Source organism: Marmota flaviventris, chromosome 15, assembly GCF_047511675.1.
Source record: "Marmota flaviventris isolate mMarFla1 chromosome 15, mMarFla1.hap1, whole genome shotgun sequence".
In the NCBI taxonomy this organism is placed as follows: domain Eukaryota; kingdom Metazoa; phylum Chordata; class Mammalia; order Rodentia; family Sciuridae; genus Marmota; species Marmota flaviventris.
Genome location: NC_092512.1, coordinates 32,197,829 through 32,215,393, shown reverse-complemented (window position 1 = coordinate 32,215,393; position 17,565 = coordinate 32,197,829). Strand labels below are relative to the sequence as shown.

The 17,565-nt window shown below is 34.7% G+C and overlaps 1 protein-coding gene across 2 annotated transcripts in view; it reads left to right on the top strand.

Annotated features, from left to right (window-relative positions):
- Positions 1 to 17,565, top strand: part of Zfpm2 (zinc finger protein, FOG family member 2) — a 428,623-nt gene that overhangs the window by 90,956 nt on the left and 320,102 nt on the right. The window lies entirely within an intron of this gene.

Genomic DNA, 17,565 nt, shown 5'->3' with positions numbered 1-17,565 from the left:
TACATTTTCATGTCAGTTGGCCAGCTAGCTTTAGTACATTTAGTCGTTATTATTTATTAATTTATTCTTTCAACAAGTATTTATTGAGTTTCAGTCGTTTGCAAGGTGCTGAATTAGGTGTTGAGTGTAAGTACTGAGTGGGGCAGAGAGACACCAAGCCCAAACTTCTGGCACACCACTTTTGAAAACTGAAGTCTGAGGTGTTTGGTTTATTTGATAGTATTTAAAAGGGACTATCCAACATGGAGGGTAGTCCTTTTTACATATTGTCAAATAAGAAAATGGACACTTTTTCTCCATAGTAGATCCTCATTTGGTGGGGGGTTCCAGGGGCATTCGACCACTGAGCCACATCCCCAGCCCTATTTTGTATTTTATTTAGAAACAGGGTCTCACTGAGTTGCTTAGCCCCTTGTCATTGCTGAGGCTGGCTTTGAACTCTCAATCCTTCTGCCTCAGACTCCCTAGCTGCTGGAATTACGGGTGTGCACCACCATGCCTTGTAGTAGATCCTCTTGACACACTAACATAATCCAAGAGGCACCTGAGGCATATCTTAGTTTATTTCTAACCTTGACTGCCAGCTGGGTGACTTTACCAGTTATATCCTCACTGGGCACAAATCCTCATCTGCTTACTTTTTCTAAAAGTTGGTTTTAGGTTTCTCAATATTCTTTTCCATTTGATTGTTTGTGCTACTGAGGTGGGGCTTCTACCTCCTGCACCAACACACAGTTTCACAAGTGTTCGGATTACTTTCTTGGTTGGAAATAGCCACTTTTGCCATAGATACATGATGTGAAGTGGGCTTTTTATATTATCAAACTTGACAGTCTGAAATAAAGAATGCTGAGATAGCATCACAAAAAGCTACCAACGCACGTATCCTTGTGGTCACATATGTCTTTGACATATACAAAAAATTTCAGTATTACTATCTCCTGTTGATGGTGTGTTAGAAACAAAAGAAACCAACTAGTCAGATCCCTGTGGTTAGTAGAGCCCAGACCCCAAAACTGTGGAAACCAAACAGCAGCACCAGTTCCTGGACATGCTGAGGTTCAGAAAACCTCTTCACCCATGAGCTATTGAACACCTCCAGATGACCTCGTAATGTGTCCCCTGGCTTCCACATCAGAGACTTTTGGTTGAAAATGAAAATAATTCTTCTTTCCTAGGGTTGACTCAGATATCAGGCCAAATATTTTCTTTAGTTTTTTCTGATACTGCAACCATTTCTTGATCTATAGTCATGGTGATACCTATACGAGCCGTCTGGAGATATAGAGCTTTTCAATTTGTGTTTGAAGACATCTCATTTTCCTTCATCTTCAGGAAATATATTTTGTGTGTGGGTGTGTGCAATGTAGAGTACCTACTTATGTTGTAATATTGTAATAAAGAGAAGGGACTAATAGTTAGAAGGTACCATTTCTTTTTCTTTTTGACTTTTGTGGTTAAAAGAGGTAATGTATAGATATAGACCTTCTTGTCAATTAAATCTAGAGTGTCAGGAATGATAGATATTATTAGATATATTTTAAATTTGGGGGTTACAGTTTTGTCTGATTAAAGAATACAGAACCAAAAATTTTTTAAGTTAACAGTTTCTTGAAGAAATGGATTTATGCTAATGCTTCCATGATGATAACTATCGTCTTAATAACTTCCATCTTTACAAACCAGAATCCTAGATCACAAAAAAAAAAAACAATGAATGCCTTTAAGAACTAAGAAGAATCATCGAATTATAATTATAGTGAATATTTTTCAGTGGATATTATTATCTGATGAACAGTTAGACATTTTTAAAAATATCTAATATGTATCAAACAATATTTAGTATGATACAGAGACTATATTAAATAATATATAAAATTTTATGCATTGTAAAAATAATTCTCTAAGGCTTAGTCTGAAACTAAAATGTCATGATTGGTGGGGATAAGAATTCTTATTTTCATGTAATATTTTTCAGGATAAATAATAATATTACTCTTTCAAATTACTATGGCCTTGTGTTACAACAAGAGAATTTCATTATTTTACTGTCATAGAATGTGAGGCCAGGGAATTCCCGCTGAAGTCAGTTGGAACTGGTATGAATGGAAGACAACTCTTTGATATTGTATCCCCTTGAGATGTCATGCCAGGGATGTTATCCATTTTTCACTTAACTTGATTAGCTACAATAGGAAGAGAGAATTTTCTCTGTGGAAAATTAGAACCTAATCTTTCTGTAGAAAGGCACATGTTTGTCTCAGTGATAACAATTATGTTTTATTACCAGTTTTAGAAAGAGGATAGATTAGCAATCAAAAGAGTAAATGCATTTAAATGGTTAATGATATCAATATCATGACTGGAAAAGTACGTAAGAAATGTTCTTTGGGAGAGATTTTTTTAAATTTTTTTTTTTTTTTACCTAGGGTTTATGGCTGAAACAGGTGTATAATACACCCCCATGTATTCAAAATAATTTATGACAACTTAAAAATTGTCAATATATACAGAAAACTGAATTGGATTATTAAAAGTTTCTTTGTGTGGTGGCCTTTCTATGACCAAAATCTAGCAACCACCTAGTTACATTAGTGGTTCCTCTGGAAAAAATATATTGAATATTAAATGCTTTTTAATTAAGCAAAGGATGGTTTAAAACCTCATACCACCAAAATATACCTAGATCTAAGTTATCCAAACAAGATATTTTGACATTTTCTGGGGAGGATATGGAGAATATGCATAGTTACTGTTTACTTCATTCATATTTTGTATAAAAGCCATCATATGCTATTATAACTTCCCTTTTGTTAAGTAAAAAAGAAAAGTCCTCTCTTTTTATTCATCTATACACGATCACAGGTGCAAGTTCCTACTTCCTTTTGAATTGATCTTCTCTATTACACAGAATATTTTCAAGGTTTGGAAGGACTCTTACTTATTTTAAAATTTTTGTTAGCTCCACACTGATGACATTTGTGTTCTTGTTAAAGGGCAGGTTTTGCTATAAGTCTCAAATTAGTGAAGTTGCTCATCATTATGAACCACGTGAGTAAATATAAACTAACTCCCTCAGAGAATGTAAAATTCCACAGAAATGTTAAAAAATGGTCTGAATTTTATGTTAGCTTTTTTTTTTTTTTTTTTTTTGGTATTGGGGATTGAACTCAGGGGCACTCAACCACTGGGCTATATTTCCAGCCCTATTTTGTATTTTTTTTTTAATTTAGAAACAGAGTCTCACTGACTTGTTTAGCACCTCATTGTTGCTGAGGCTGGCATTGAACTAGTGATCCTCCTGCCTCAGCCTTCTGAGCTGCTGGGATTACAGGTGTGTGCCACCATACCCAGCCTTATGTTAGCATTAAAGTGTAAAAATTGTTGATTATCTGGCTCTAGCTAAGATATATAGTTTCATGCCTAAAATTTGAATATGGAAATTCTCTAGAAGCTTCCTTTGTCACTTTTTGCTTTGGGTTAATTATTTGTTTTACTTCTGTTTTTCATCTTCTAAAAGAATTGAACTATGTTTAAAAAAAGATGCTGCTTCAAACTTTCCTTGATATCCTGAGATTTAAAAAATGGTAGCAAAATGTATTGCAACACTTAGGATTTATATCATCTTCTTTTGTTCATGAGTTTAAAGTGCTTGGCATCTTGCCTTAACAGTATCTCTGAGAGGAAGGAAGCAAGCAAGAATTATTTCCTTGAATTTACAGATGCCGAAGACATCAAGACTGAGCCCATAAGTGCTACATATTTCCTGTGTTACTGAATTATTTGCTTCAGTTATTTCATCTTCTTTCATCTGGTTTATGTATAAGACATGGAAACAAATCCCTGAATGTGTAGACATAAGCAAACTAATTAATACACATTGAAATATAATTGTTGAAGGAAGCAACCTGAAGAGTTTTGAGTTACTAGATCAGAGACAGTAAGTTTCATAGCAGACTTGGCATGGGGTGGTTCTAAAACTAGTTTACTATTATTAGTTTTTTCAAAGAGTGTTTCCTCTCTGAAATACTCAAGTTTGCTAATTACTAAAATGAAATAAACATGTCTTGGGATACATTCCAGGAAAATGTCACAGGATATGTGGACAGGAAATATCGGATGGATGTCATTGCAGGCTAGTAAAATGCAGTGTTATTAAAAACAAACAAACAAACAAATCTCCCAAAACTCCATGTCAGTGATAACTTTAAGTTATCAATTGCATTCATCCAGAAAAAGTTGCTAGAGATCTTTACAAATTGTTTTCTGATGTCATGAGTCCTAAACAGGCTCACAGGGGAAAAAAAATGCCATCAAAGTTAATATTAGAAGACATAGAATGATACTTCTTGCCTTATAATCTAGATACAGAGAATGGTCAGAGAAATCACTGGGTGGGTCTGGGGCACACCCTAAAGAGATGAGCTTACATTGGAAAGAACAGGGTGAACAAAAGGAGATATGACAGAAATTCATTAATTAAGGAAACAATATAGGGGAACAATCAGACATTCTAACCACATTAAAACGTTGACCTAGTATGCAGAAAGTAAAAGTTATTTTAAATACCCCTTCAATAGAAAAAATGAAAGGTATGTTAAAGAAAACAGAATAAAACCCATGTTACTCTTACTTGGATTTTGCACTAGCCCAGAAGTAGTTAATGCAAAATCAAAAGCAAGCTTAAACCCAGACAGAATTGTTGGGTTTAAGAACTGTTGACAGCAACTTCCATTTCTTTTCAGCAGATCAATTCAGTACAACCCAGCCCTATATAAGCATCTGTTATGTGCCAGACCCTCTTCCTGGTGCTAGGATACAACAGTAGAAAAAAGTCAATCCACGTCTCAGGAAAACAGTGAAACAACAACAACAACAACAACAATAATAATAAATCAAACTCATATTGTACCTGGGTGATGTTAAGCACCACAAAGAAAAACAGATAAGAGTGGGGGAGTGACAAGGTGGTTGTGTGTGTAGGCACACTTGTGGCTGGGAAGGGGTACTTTGAGTGGAGACCTGAAGGAAAGGAGTGAGCTTCCAGAACTTCCTCACCTCTGCTATACCTGCCAGGCCTGTGTTTCAGGGAACCAGAAGAGGACAGCAGAGAGCTGGGGAGTAGGAGAGGAACTCCACACCTGTGCTACTTGCAGCTCTGGGAATCTGTTGGATTCCCACCTCTGTGGAGGGCATGGGGAACTGGACTGTGAAGGGCAGCTGCGTTCTCGGAGCCACCAAGAGAGTTGAGGCAAACTTGGGAGAAGAGGTATGGTTAGGGCACAGTTTGTCTATGCCTAGCAAAGAAAGGCTTGCAGAAAATGAAGGTTAAGTCAGGAAATTGAAACAGGTAAGTTGGGGAAGCTGTCAGGAGATACAGATAAACCCAATCTGAATCATTCCTTTAGCCAAGGGCTTGATGAGACTCCATCTGTAGCTCATTAAGGTAGCTTCCAGAACAGCAGTTTGGGGGTGTTTGAGGATGATATGAATCACTGTGCTCCTTTCTACCATAGCAGAGTTGGGTCTTTATTTTCTACATTTTTCCACATCCTTGAATCTGAAGGATTAAGAGCAAAAGGCGCTTGAATCAGTAGCAGTTTAATCATTGTGCTTAACTCTCTAGACTGCCTGACTCATTGGGCTGCCCCTCCCCCATTTCCTCCCTTGCTATCAGATTGTGTAGTTTTCTACCTTTATTTAAAAATTAAGAAGTGACCGTGAAGAAAGGGTTATTTTTCTTTGGACTGTATGTAACAAACTCTACCCTGGATTTTTGGCATTCATCCTTCCTTCCCTCCCGGTTCCCTACCAAATGTGAAGAGAAAGCAATAAAACTATTATCTAGATCCCCAATTCTGAAAAGAAATAAAACAACCAACAAATCCATTGTGCCCTTGTGAGATATGATTGTGGGGGTCGTGACTGCTTGTTTTTCACTTGCTCCATTATCAAACATTCCCACTATTTTGTCCCTTAGCTTCTTCTTTTAGTTGTATTATTTTTTAGTTCAGAACGTCTGTTTATATTTCACAAACCCTTTGCCATCAACGTGGTTCCTTTCCTCCTTCTTTGTCTTTGATGATGTGTCGCTGCCTTCTCTGATGCTTGGGTGACTGGAATCAGCATCCGCACAAGGCAGCTCTACCATAATCAGTTTGAGTTCAGTAAGGAAAGGGATCTTTACAGGCAACTTTGTTCCTTTTTTCTTAACAGGATTAAGAAGCTCAGCTCTTTAAATTCTTGCATATAACATTGACATTTCCAGGGTATGTTTGGACCAGGGAGTTCAAAGAGAAGAAGTAAAAAAGAAAAGCCAATATGACTTTGTTTCTTACCTTGCTGGAGGAGCTGTTTGTGCAAATCGCCTATAAGCTTATTGACCTGAATCTTTGACTCCTTGTTTTCTCTGGATTTGGCTGGAGTGGAGACACTGATGGAGTGCTGATAGGGCTGATTGAACAGCCCCCAGCTTTGCTTGGCACGAACCTGGCTTCCCTTCGCCGCCACCTCCCCCTCCCTCCAGATGACATTATTGTTCCTTGGCAAACCCTGTTTTCCTGAATCCAGTACTTCTTCACCTTTAAAAAATATATATACATTTTAAAATCATTACGTTTTTCTTACATAAGTTATCCAACCATACAAAATGGAAAAGTAGTTCTTTATAGGAGATAGAAAGAGAGGTTAAAATAGTGTCCTACTTGTATTTTCTCTCATGAGATGGAAAAATAATTCACCTATGACACTGTGCTTCCCTCTTTTGTAGCTATCATAAAAATCTACACAGCATCCTTTCTGTTTGGAATGGGACTGAATGTTTAAAACCTCCATTGTTAGAAAAATGAGAAAGCATTTGAACAAACTGCTCATATGGTAGAGTCAGCATTTTCTTAGTTTGATGGAAGCAGAGGGTGTGGGAATTTTGGTATGACTCAGCTTTTTATATGTAAGGATCAGATAAAACTTTGTCTACCAACCTCATCTCTGGTCCCATAAATATTATCATGAAAATTTCAACAAAATGAAAAATGATCTATTTTGCAGTACATAAATTAACTCATAGTATTATCATTTATGAGATGTATATGATAATATATACTTTTTTGCATAGGACAGAGCAAATTCATTGTTCTTTCTTTGATAAGACCATCAACAGATCTCACTTGTGCAATTTGCTAAAAGTCTCTTTTGAAACAATGAGAATTGGTGAAATATGTAATTGCCTAAATCTTTTATAGTTTATGAAATAATCTCATATTGTAATAAAGTATATTTTATAGTTTATCAAATAATCTCATATTGTAATAAAGTATATCTCATTTTGTCTGTCTACATTTTGAGGGTACAAGGAGTTCTTTTCCTGTTTTCCTTTATTTTGTATCAGCATCATTGTTATAAATAATAAAAAGGAAAGTTAATATAAAACCTTCTTCTACCATTTAGAAAAATTGGCCTTTTAGTTTAACGCTTATGTTTTTTGCAAGCGCAAGAAATTTTTTTTAACTGTAAGGTTTAATTAGGTTTATTGTTTTCCCTAATAATGTTGAAATTCAAAAGAAGAGTAAGAATTTATTTAATTTATATTGGCCAACTTATATTGTTATACTGTATGTATGAATGAATATGTAACAACAAATCCCATCATTATGTGCAACTATAATGCACCAATAAAAATGTGGAAAGATATATATAAAATCAAATATTTGGATACTAAACAATATATGCATTATTAATTGACTTTTTCACTTTTAATCTAGACAGCAAATAAATAATCAATACATTTAGTCAAGTAATATAAAAGGACTACTAATTTAGAAGTCATTTTTAATATCTACATTTTCTTAGTGATGTTTTGGGTTGAATGAAGAGCCCTCATTTCTTAAATAGTAGATTTGGTCAGGTTGTAATTATATAAACAGCTATTTTAAGTTTTAAGTGTTTATTTCAATTTTATTTTGCTTAAACTTTTATTTGGATCAATTTCATGCCCATCTATACTCATGTTTACCAGTCATTTATACCTACTAACTTTTAATTTACGTTTCTACTTCAAAGAAAATTAAATGTATGAATGGCATTAGGGATGCCTGGGTAATTAGCATAGTCGACAACCCTGAATCTAACTGTTGATCACATTAGGATATGAGATAAAATGTTAACTTTTTAGGAAGCAACTCTTGAAGTTAACACTGTCTCTACTTTTTGTTCTTAAACATCACAAATGATTAAAAACCTTTTCTCAGTTGTTCCACACTAACATCTTCTAAATTTAAATCAAATAAGATTTCCAAAGCTCTTAATCTTCTCATATAAAATTTACATTTTCTTGTTAGTATGTAAAATTCTCACAATGTTTTTATCATTGGAGAAGCAATAGGCAGCATTAAGCATATGCCTATAGTTACCTGATGGGATAATCTTTATCTCTGGTAGGCCTAAACATAGATATGTAAAGGGAACTGTAAAAAGCTATGGTATGATGAATTTAATTATAGTAATAAAGTCAGTCACTTTTTTGTTGTTCTTAAAAGGTCAAGTAAAAATAACTGAATGTGTTGCACCAATAAATAATGATTAAGAATGCAGATTGCTGTCTCAGCTTCTTTTTTTGTAGTTCAATGAGATTCCTGAGATTGGCACTGAGACTATGTACCAATTATAATAATTATAATAATGGTAATAACAACTTTCATTTTCTGCTTGCTCCTGAAAGTCAGGCATTTGCTGTACATGCACCATCTCTAATCATCTTACCGTCCTGTAGGGTTCATATTATTTTCACCTGTGACCTCCAGAGGTTCAGTACCTTGGTCAAAGTCATGAGACTATTGAAGATTAATACCATATTAAAATTTGAGTTATTTGTACTTAGTAAAAATAGAAATATGATTATGTTTTCTTATGTCTGTTATACAATTCTTGTAGAAGGTGATGAACACATCTGAAGATGGCTGGACAGAAAAAGTGTAAAATTCACTTTTTAAAGGTATTTTTAAACTGGCATTATCTGATGAATATTTATTACACATGATCTGTCAGTCAAGAATTGAGGATGCATACAAAACCAAAGAATAAAACAAAAAGGATAGACTAAATTAATTAGGAGTGTGCTTAAAATATGTCAAATATGTCGGTCTTTTGATACGTCTTTAAAGGCTTTCTACCAATATCAACCAGATTGCACTAAATAAAGTTGGCATTTTGATACAATGCAAAGGCTATATTCAAAGCTCTTTGGACTCATTATATTAAGTGGATAATTATGTTACCCTATTTAGGTGTCATACAATAAGCCACAATTTCTCACTGCCTGTTGCTTGTGATGTTGTTTTCAGATAATTCAAAAGAGAGGGAGACACACCAAAATGTGTGTACTTGGGCAGAAGCCAGTAATAAATGGCAGGAATGTTTATAAATCCATCAAAACCATTTAGATAAGCATTTCAGCCCTGTAGAAATGTTCCCGAAGTGAACTCTTTACAGCACTTTGACCTTAACACAAAATAAGACTAAATAAAAAGCAGAGAAAGGAAGGAAGGAAGAGGGGAAGAGGGCATTGTTTGCAGGGAAAGCTCTGGGCACTGTGAAAACTTTTCACTTTTCTGAAGGAAATGCAGTACAGCAGATGGTAAGAGTGGAAGTGAGATAAACATAGGAACTAGAAAAGTAAGCAATACATTCTAACAGGTTCTATATCAAAGATCTGGAGAAGTAGAAAGATTAGACAAGGAACTGTTCTGAAACTTGACAGTGTCTGTATCTTACCAAGTCTTATGCACATAGCAGAATGGAAAGTGGAATTGCACAGACAGTGGGCTGTGATTATATTTTTCTGTCAGTAAGAAAGGAAGGTCTCTTTAAGGAGTATTTTTAAAGACATAGATTCATCAAGGTGGAAATCTGTAGTACACATACATAAAACACTGCCCCTGTACCTATTCAATAGTGCCATCTGATGCTGTTTCTGTTGTTGCCGTAGGATTAGCACAATTCAGTATATTTGGGGTCTTAGATAAATTTTTATTTTATTTTTTTTTTCAGAGCAGACTCCAGCCCAGGCTGCTTAACTAACACTGAGAACCTGTAACTTGTTTACATGATTATGTGTGTTTAGAGACAGAAAGAAAACTACGTAAAGGATGCTTCATTTCCTCCAGATAGAGTAGTGATCTAGTTAAGGAAGAAAACATCACCAGTGAGAATGTTTCTGAGGGGTGGAGATGATGTTAAGTTTTGGTTAAGGAAGCAGTGTGTTCATTCTTAAGCTTCCTGGCAGTAACGTGTATCATTGTAGCACCCAGTGTGTACCTGCCTCATTTCACCCTAGTGTGCTGTTCTAGTGGATGACTAGTAAAGGGCATACCAAAATACAGTAGTAACTCAGGAAGAAGAACTGATTCTACAAAAATATGGAAGATACTTAAAAAAAAAGACCACAAAAAGCTTATATCCTAAGGCAAATCCAATTTAGAAAATTACGATATGATTTTTCTACAATGTTGGTAGTAGGAAGTTTATAAAGTGGCCCTAAAAAATTCCAGCTCATTAATGTAAAAGAATGCAATTATAAAATTATGTAATAATTTATAAGTATGCATAATATCTCATGCTTGTATTTATTGCCAAGTAAATATTGACTATCTTTCATTCTCTTTTTTAGTTTTTCTCATGTGTTTAATGTTTTTATATCAAATAATAGACCCAGGGAAGTTCAAAATAGTATTGAATAAATCTAAAACTTGAACAATTCAAATAAATTTTAGATATTGCTTCAGAATTCTGAGGCTGGTTTAACAATAATTTCTCAACAACTGAGCATTTGGGACGAACCATTTATTTAATCGGAAGGATAGTTCTGACCTTCACTATAGTTACTTCTCAGAGGCAGCTTTCCTATGAGGTTAATGAAGCTGGAGTTTCAGAGCACCTCACCTGTCTTTCCAAGGCCCCTGCACCTAATTTTGTAATTATAACTTTGTGCTCTTCTTAATGAGGACCTCCCAAGTTGTAAAATCTTCAGACCCTGCAAAGCTTGAATCAACCTTTAGTAAATTAGCAAATCTATTAAGTAAGACTGAATTCACAGGAGACAGCATTGATCAAGAATATTAAGTTTGGTTTCAGCTCCCTAATTTGTTGGCAAACCTTCAATTTGTAAACTATATTTTTATTTATATTACACATCTGTATTCTGAATCTATTATTGCATACGATAAAATTACCTTTAGTCTAAAATTATCATGAATATTCATGACAAGCCTGATTTTCAAAGTGCTGTGTTAAAAATTGAAGCTGAGAAGGGAAGAATTCCCCCATGTTTATGAAAATCTGGAAGATGCTGTGGATATTATGTTTTTCTGGTGTTATCATCAGCAGCCAACGACCTCTTGTTGGCATTAAGGGAGGAGATGCTTTGAGAAGACTTTGCACTCAAAAGAGCCTGAATGGGTCTAGTGATAACATAATTGGGACTATTCCCAGTGTTGGAAGCTAGATGAGTGTCTGAGTAAGGACGAGATTGACATGACCTAGAATATTTTTTCCCCACCCATATGAAAACTCTTTTAGGTTCAACTGTAAAATTAGGTTCCTGGGAATAGCCAAAGAACTGTTGGGTTTGTATCCCATTGTCTAGAACTGTCTTATGGAGAGGTCCACGCTAAAAGGGTCCATGCTGGAAAATATGGCCTTTAGTATGAAGTGGCCACATGCCTAACTCTAAATTCTGTTACTACAGAGAGTTTTCAGCTTATGTAAAATGCATAGTTTTTATTTGTTTGCTTGATTATTGGAATAATGAATGACTCTTGAAGCACAGTGGCATTCAGCATTCCTGCTTTATCCAATCCAATAAATATTCATTGAACACCTGCTATATCAGACACTGTGAGACATGCTGTGGATCCAATGTGAAGTTCTTGGCTATCCTGGAATTTACACTATTATGGGAGGCAGTCTTACAGTTTGGATGTGAGGTGTCCCTCCCAAACAAAACAAAACAAAAAAACACAAACAAACAAAAAACAAAACTTGTGTTTGACAATGCAGGAATATGCAGAGATAAATCAATTTGATTATGAGAGCTGTGACCTAATCAGTGGATTGACCCATTTGCTGGATTAATAATTTGAATGAATTATTGGGTGGAAACTGTAGACAGGAGGGGCATGGCCAGAGGAAATAAGTCACTGGGCACATGCCCTTGGGGATTATGTATCTGGTCCAAGGCTCCCCCTTTTCTCTGCTTCCCGACTGCCCTGAGCTGAACAATTTTCCCTTCCACCACAATGCTTTACCTCACCTCATGCACAAACCAGTGAAGTCAGGTGACCGTGGCCTGAACCTCTGAAACCATGAGTCCAAAATAACCATTTTCTTCTCCAAGTTGTTCTTGTCAGGTGTTTGGTCCCAGTGATGCAAAGCTGACTACCACACAGACATTAATAAAAATAATTGCACAAGTGGTAAATGATGGCTTGACTTCATAAGGAAGGTCAGAGAATGTGACACTTAGGTGGAATCAAATACTGACTAGCTTTTAGATATAAAGAAGTAACACTGTGCCAAGTTGAGGGACTCTGGAAAGAAGCTGTGAGTCAGAAGAATCAGAAAAGATAATAAAAACCATAAGACTAAGGATAGGAAATAATGAGAGGCAGCATCAGAAGGTAGAAGAAGTATCTTGAAAACTGAAACATTAAATGCACTGAACTTCCCATAGCCACAGTAGAGAGAAAACAACAGAAAAGTAAGATAATTTCAGTTGAACAGCAGGACAAAACAGAATTAATCAGGAAAATGATCTTCTCTATTTGTGAGTTCTGAGAGTGTTTGGATTGATGTTACATAAAAAGACTTTAGATAGGGGTCCAAGTATTTGTTAATTGCTGTCCTGAACTTGTACTGTCCATTGGCAATGAAGAGTCCATTCGTGTGGCTTGAATAAAGTCCTATTTATAAACGAATGATGTTCTCTATAATAGTAAGTGATCAATTATGGATAGCATCCAGGAATCTACTGCAAGAGGTGAAGCCCCTATAGAATGGATCGTTTTATTAAAAAGCAAAGAATATAAGTGAGAGTATATGAAAATTGATATTCAGCTATCATTACTTTCTCAAATTGGTTTGATTTTTCTGTATAGGTTAGGCTGTGTTGTTGGAAAGGGCAATTTGAGAGATAGTAAGATGTTCATGGTTTTCTGAAGTGAAGAACTGGTCTATGAGTAGGAAGTTACAGTACAGAACATACTTATGGGCAGACCGTAGTGAGATTTTTTTTGGGGGGGGGGCAGGGAGAAAGGAAAGTATAATAAACAAAATTATCTAAATGTAAACTGTTAAATGTTATGTTACAAACATCTGTTAAAGTAGATCATCTTTTCTGTCCTATTTTGCCTATATATTTGACTTTTTCAGGTACTCTTTGGTAGAAATAATGAGGAATAAAAACTATATGATGGTGATTTGGCTTATTTTCTCTATTTGAAAATTTCCCTTATGCTGGAAATCCGCTGTGAACTTAAACTTTGAGAAAACCTCTTTCATATGCAGGACAATATTGATAGCAGGAATACATGTGCATTTCTGGAGAAAAAAATGACAAATCATTCTTCTTTTTTCCTAAATTATTAATACTTTGTGACCGTTATATTTGCCATGAACAATGAACAAATTATTTTTCAATAATTTTCCTTTACTATCTGTAATAAAATAACACAAATTATAGTAGTCATGCATTAACTGTAGAAATTCACTTTCTTCTTAAAATAACATACTTAGTTTTGTACTTTTATTACCAATTGTTTCTGGATTGATTCTTCATGTGGGATAGGAAAATTCATAATGAATATATGTAAATTTTATTCCTTTGATCTGTTTAATCTTCATATACTGGAGTCTGAAAAAGAATATCATCAAAATAATGACATAACTACAGAAAACTCAAGAAAAATTTAAAATGCATTTTTTAAAACAAAATTATATGCTGAATCAAATTATCCAGAACATGGAAAAACTCTGGATTTATTATACATATATAGTACGTCAAAGGGGAGAACTGAGAAGACGTTGTGATAGGGATCCACACATATAACAGACCTATTCATTTCAAATTTTCTTTTTGGTATGCTGTAAAGAGGTAATGCTTACATGCTTTTATTTTCATTTCTAAATGTATAAACGTGGCTATAATTCATCCATGTAGTGTTAATAGAATATGGCATTTTTTTTTCTTGGATAATCCGTAACTAAACAATTGGTTTAAGCCAGACATTACTGCAAGGCTGTTAGGCAAAGGAAACACAAACCAAATCTTAAACTTTAATGTCCTCGCCCTTCAACATGAGCTGTAGTTTTCTGTTTTTGACTGTTGCAGTCCTTTTACCAAAGCTATCTTGTCTGATGATAAAACCATAAGTGTATGAAGCTCACACATTTTTCATCTCTTTTATGACCTTATCTTTCATGAGCGGCTTCTGTGAAGGTATCCTAACTATAGGAAGCACCTGGAAAACATATGTGATATCTATTCTCTGATAAGCAGTTGTGAACAAGAAAGTAGATCTGTCACTTCTGAACTGTTCATTGTTAAAAAATACTTTGATGATTTAGCTGATTGCAAAATACATTATAGGGATGACTAACAGCTCCAGTAACACTCCTAGCCAAGAAAGTTCAATAGTTATATTGTACAAGAATTTCTATAAGAGGTTAATATTGATAGGAACTACATGGATTAAAAGAGCAGGGTTGAGAAAGGCTGTTTGCTTGCATGACTGCTTTCAAACACTGCTGCTGTTTTGTGCTGAAAAAGTGACTGTCTCAGAATGTGGCAAATCTTTAATTTCTATAGGAGTGTTTAACTTTCAGTGAAAAGGTGTTTGTTTGCATTTTTGAAATTATTTTTGCTTGGCAAGGAAAGCCACTGCTTTTACCACCTTACCAGCAATACCTAATATGGTATTTAAAGATGCCGTTTCGTGTGTTTCAAAGATGATATTCTAGTGCATTTCCCAAAGCTATTTATGCTGTGCATTTTAATGCTCAATAACACCTTCAATTTCCTCCTATAGGGCTCTCATTGAGGAAAAATAGAAGGGCCTGCAAAATACGTATGATATCTTTCAAAAGAGCAACAAAGGAGTTTAATCTTGCAGTGGAAAACCATTAACTCCGTAGCCATAATTTTAGAAATATTATAGATTTTGTTACTGCTTGACATTTATTCTGTTTCAACATTATGAATTGGTCTCCAGATTTGTGGTCGTCATCCCATTAAATATGTTTGGCTTTGCTGAAAATACACTGAAATTTCTATGTAAAGGTGTGTGAATAAAGAATTTAGAAAGTAAATGAATGAATGTCAAATGCATTCCTGGTTCTTTCTGTTATTCTCTTCCAGGCATCCTTTTTGGTCTTCCTTTCTTCTTCCTACCAACTGAAGCAATATCTTAACAAATTATGCCTATTTTCTTGGCTATTAATTATTCATGCTATTTTTTCCTAAGCTACTCAATAATGCTGATTGCAAATATTGGAAATTAAAAATGGACAGAAGTGAAAGAAAATTATGGTCAAGTCAGTTCCATTCAAATCAGGAAGTAGCTGCAATTGGATTAATATCAAAATAAAATTCTATTTATAAAGAAGAAAATTTATATGAATTCTTTAAATAAAGAAGCACATCTGTTGTGAGGGGGAAAGACAGTGTTTCTTAAACGTGCTTCAGAGATTTCATATTTGATTAAATTATTTTTAATCATTTTCATTTTTCATTAGTAAAATGATTAAAAATGAATTGGCTAAAAACATTACCATAAAAATGAGAACTAGTTTCCTGAGATAAAGTTAGAAGATGAAGGGTACAAAAGTTGAAAAATGTGACATATTCTAGTTATTAAATAGAAATAATGTACTCAAAGCAATTAATTAGCAAATGTAATGATATTGCAGTTGGCTATGGTAGAAAGAATGAAACCCAAATCTAATTTTCCAACTGGTCAGTGAGTAATAGTTATTGATTAAACATCTATGTGTAGTTGATTTTACTAAGTGCCAAGTAAAATAGGAAATCTTTAGAAAATAATTCTTACAAAGATTAAATCCATAAATCCTTTCATGTTAATATGTAAAATAAAGAAACAGGGTTTATATGTGAGGAGGAAAAAGCAGCTCTCAGATCCCATCCTGCTGTCTTTGTTTTTTGCTATTGTGACTGTTGACTGTGATATTCTCATAGGTTAGGAGTGTATCTTTCCAGGTAGGACTAATGTGGAATCTGATTCCGGGCATCTTTCCACATCTCAGTCCCTTGATTTATTTTTCTAAGGTATAAGGATGTGAATACACTGCAGAGTCATTGATGTGATGTTCACAAATCATTTAGTAGTGTCCCTAGTGATGAGTGAGATGTGATAGCCTATTTAGGTTTAGTGTAGACTGTGACCGAGACGACATGCTCTAGGCTTTGTTCATCCTAATGACTTCAGTATTTGGCTCCTAACCAATATTGAAATGAGCACAATTAAATTCTGATCATGTTTTCTATGTCCACTTGGACATCTTATAGGACATGGTTATGTCATATGTTTTTCTTTCTTTGTATTCATTTTTTAAGAAAACATGGTTAAATAATTAGAAGACTTTAAACTGCTGGGTGTGGTGGCACATGCCTCTAAACCCAGCAACTCCAGAGGCTGAGGCAGGAGGACCATCAGTTCAAAGCAACCTCACCAACCTTGTGAGTCCCTAAAGAACTTAGTGAGACCCTGTCCCACAATAAAAAATAAAAAGACCTGGGCATATAACTCAGTGGTAACCCCCCCCCCCCCACCCGCCGTTAAATCCTTGCTACCAAAAAAAGACTATTATTCTCTCAGAATTTACTTTTATTAATGTGATATATATTGTTCACTTACTTGATTTCATAAATAGCTTAAGATAGATGCAAAACGAATTTCTTTTGAGCTACTAGTTGCATTTAATTATCTGTTTGTACAGTGCTTCTTTAAATGTCTGTGATATTTATTTTCAGTAGTTCTAATTATATGTATAGTGTAATGAAATAAATTAGAACAAATCATTCAATGGATTTGGATTATCAATACTGAGTATTGCTCCAGATATTGATGAAGGTTAAGTCTAAGCTTGACAGTTCTGATTTTGCAATTAAATGACATTAAATGAAAGTGTTACATTATTTGAAATCACTAGTTCAATCAAGCCTTCGGCAGATCGAATTATAATATTTTTATTTTGAATGAGTTACTTAATTTCTTAGAATCAAATATCTGCTAAGATTTGTGTCCATCCTGCCATTTGTTTTCCTGGTAGATAAAGGATAAGAATCATGGGTAAATTTGGCCTTTGTGGAAAGAAGAAAGAGCTTCTGGATCTTGAAACATAGGGATTTAAACACCAGAAGGGACTTTAGAGATCATCTAACACAGATTCTCTGAAGTTTCAGATATTTTACTGGTTTCTTTCTTCATGGAGCTTTCATAGCATAAAACCTGGGTTAGATCTCATGTCTTTGTGCTCTTCTCACATCATGAACTACTC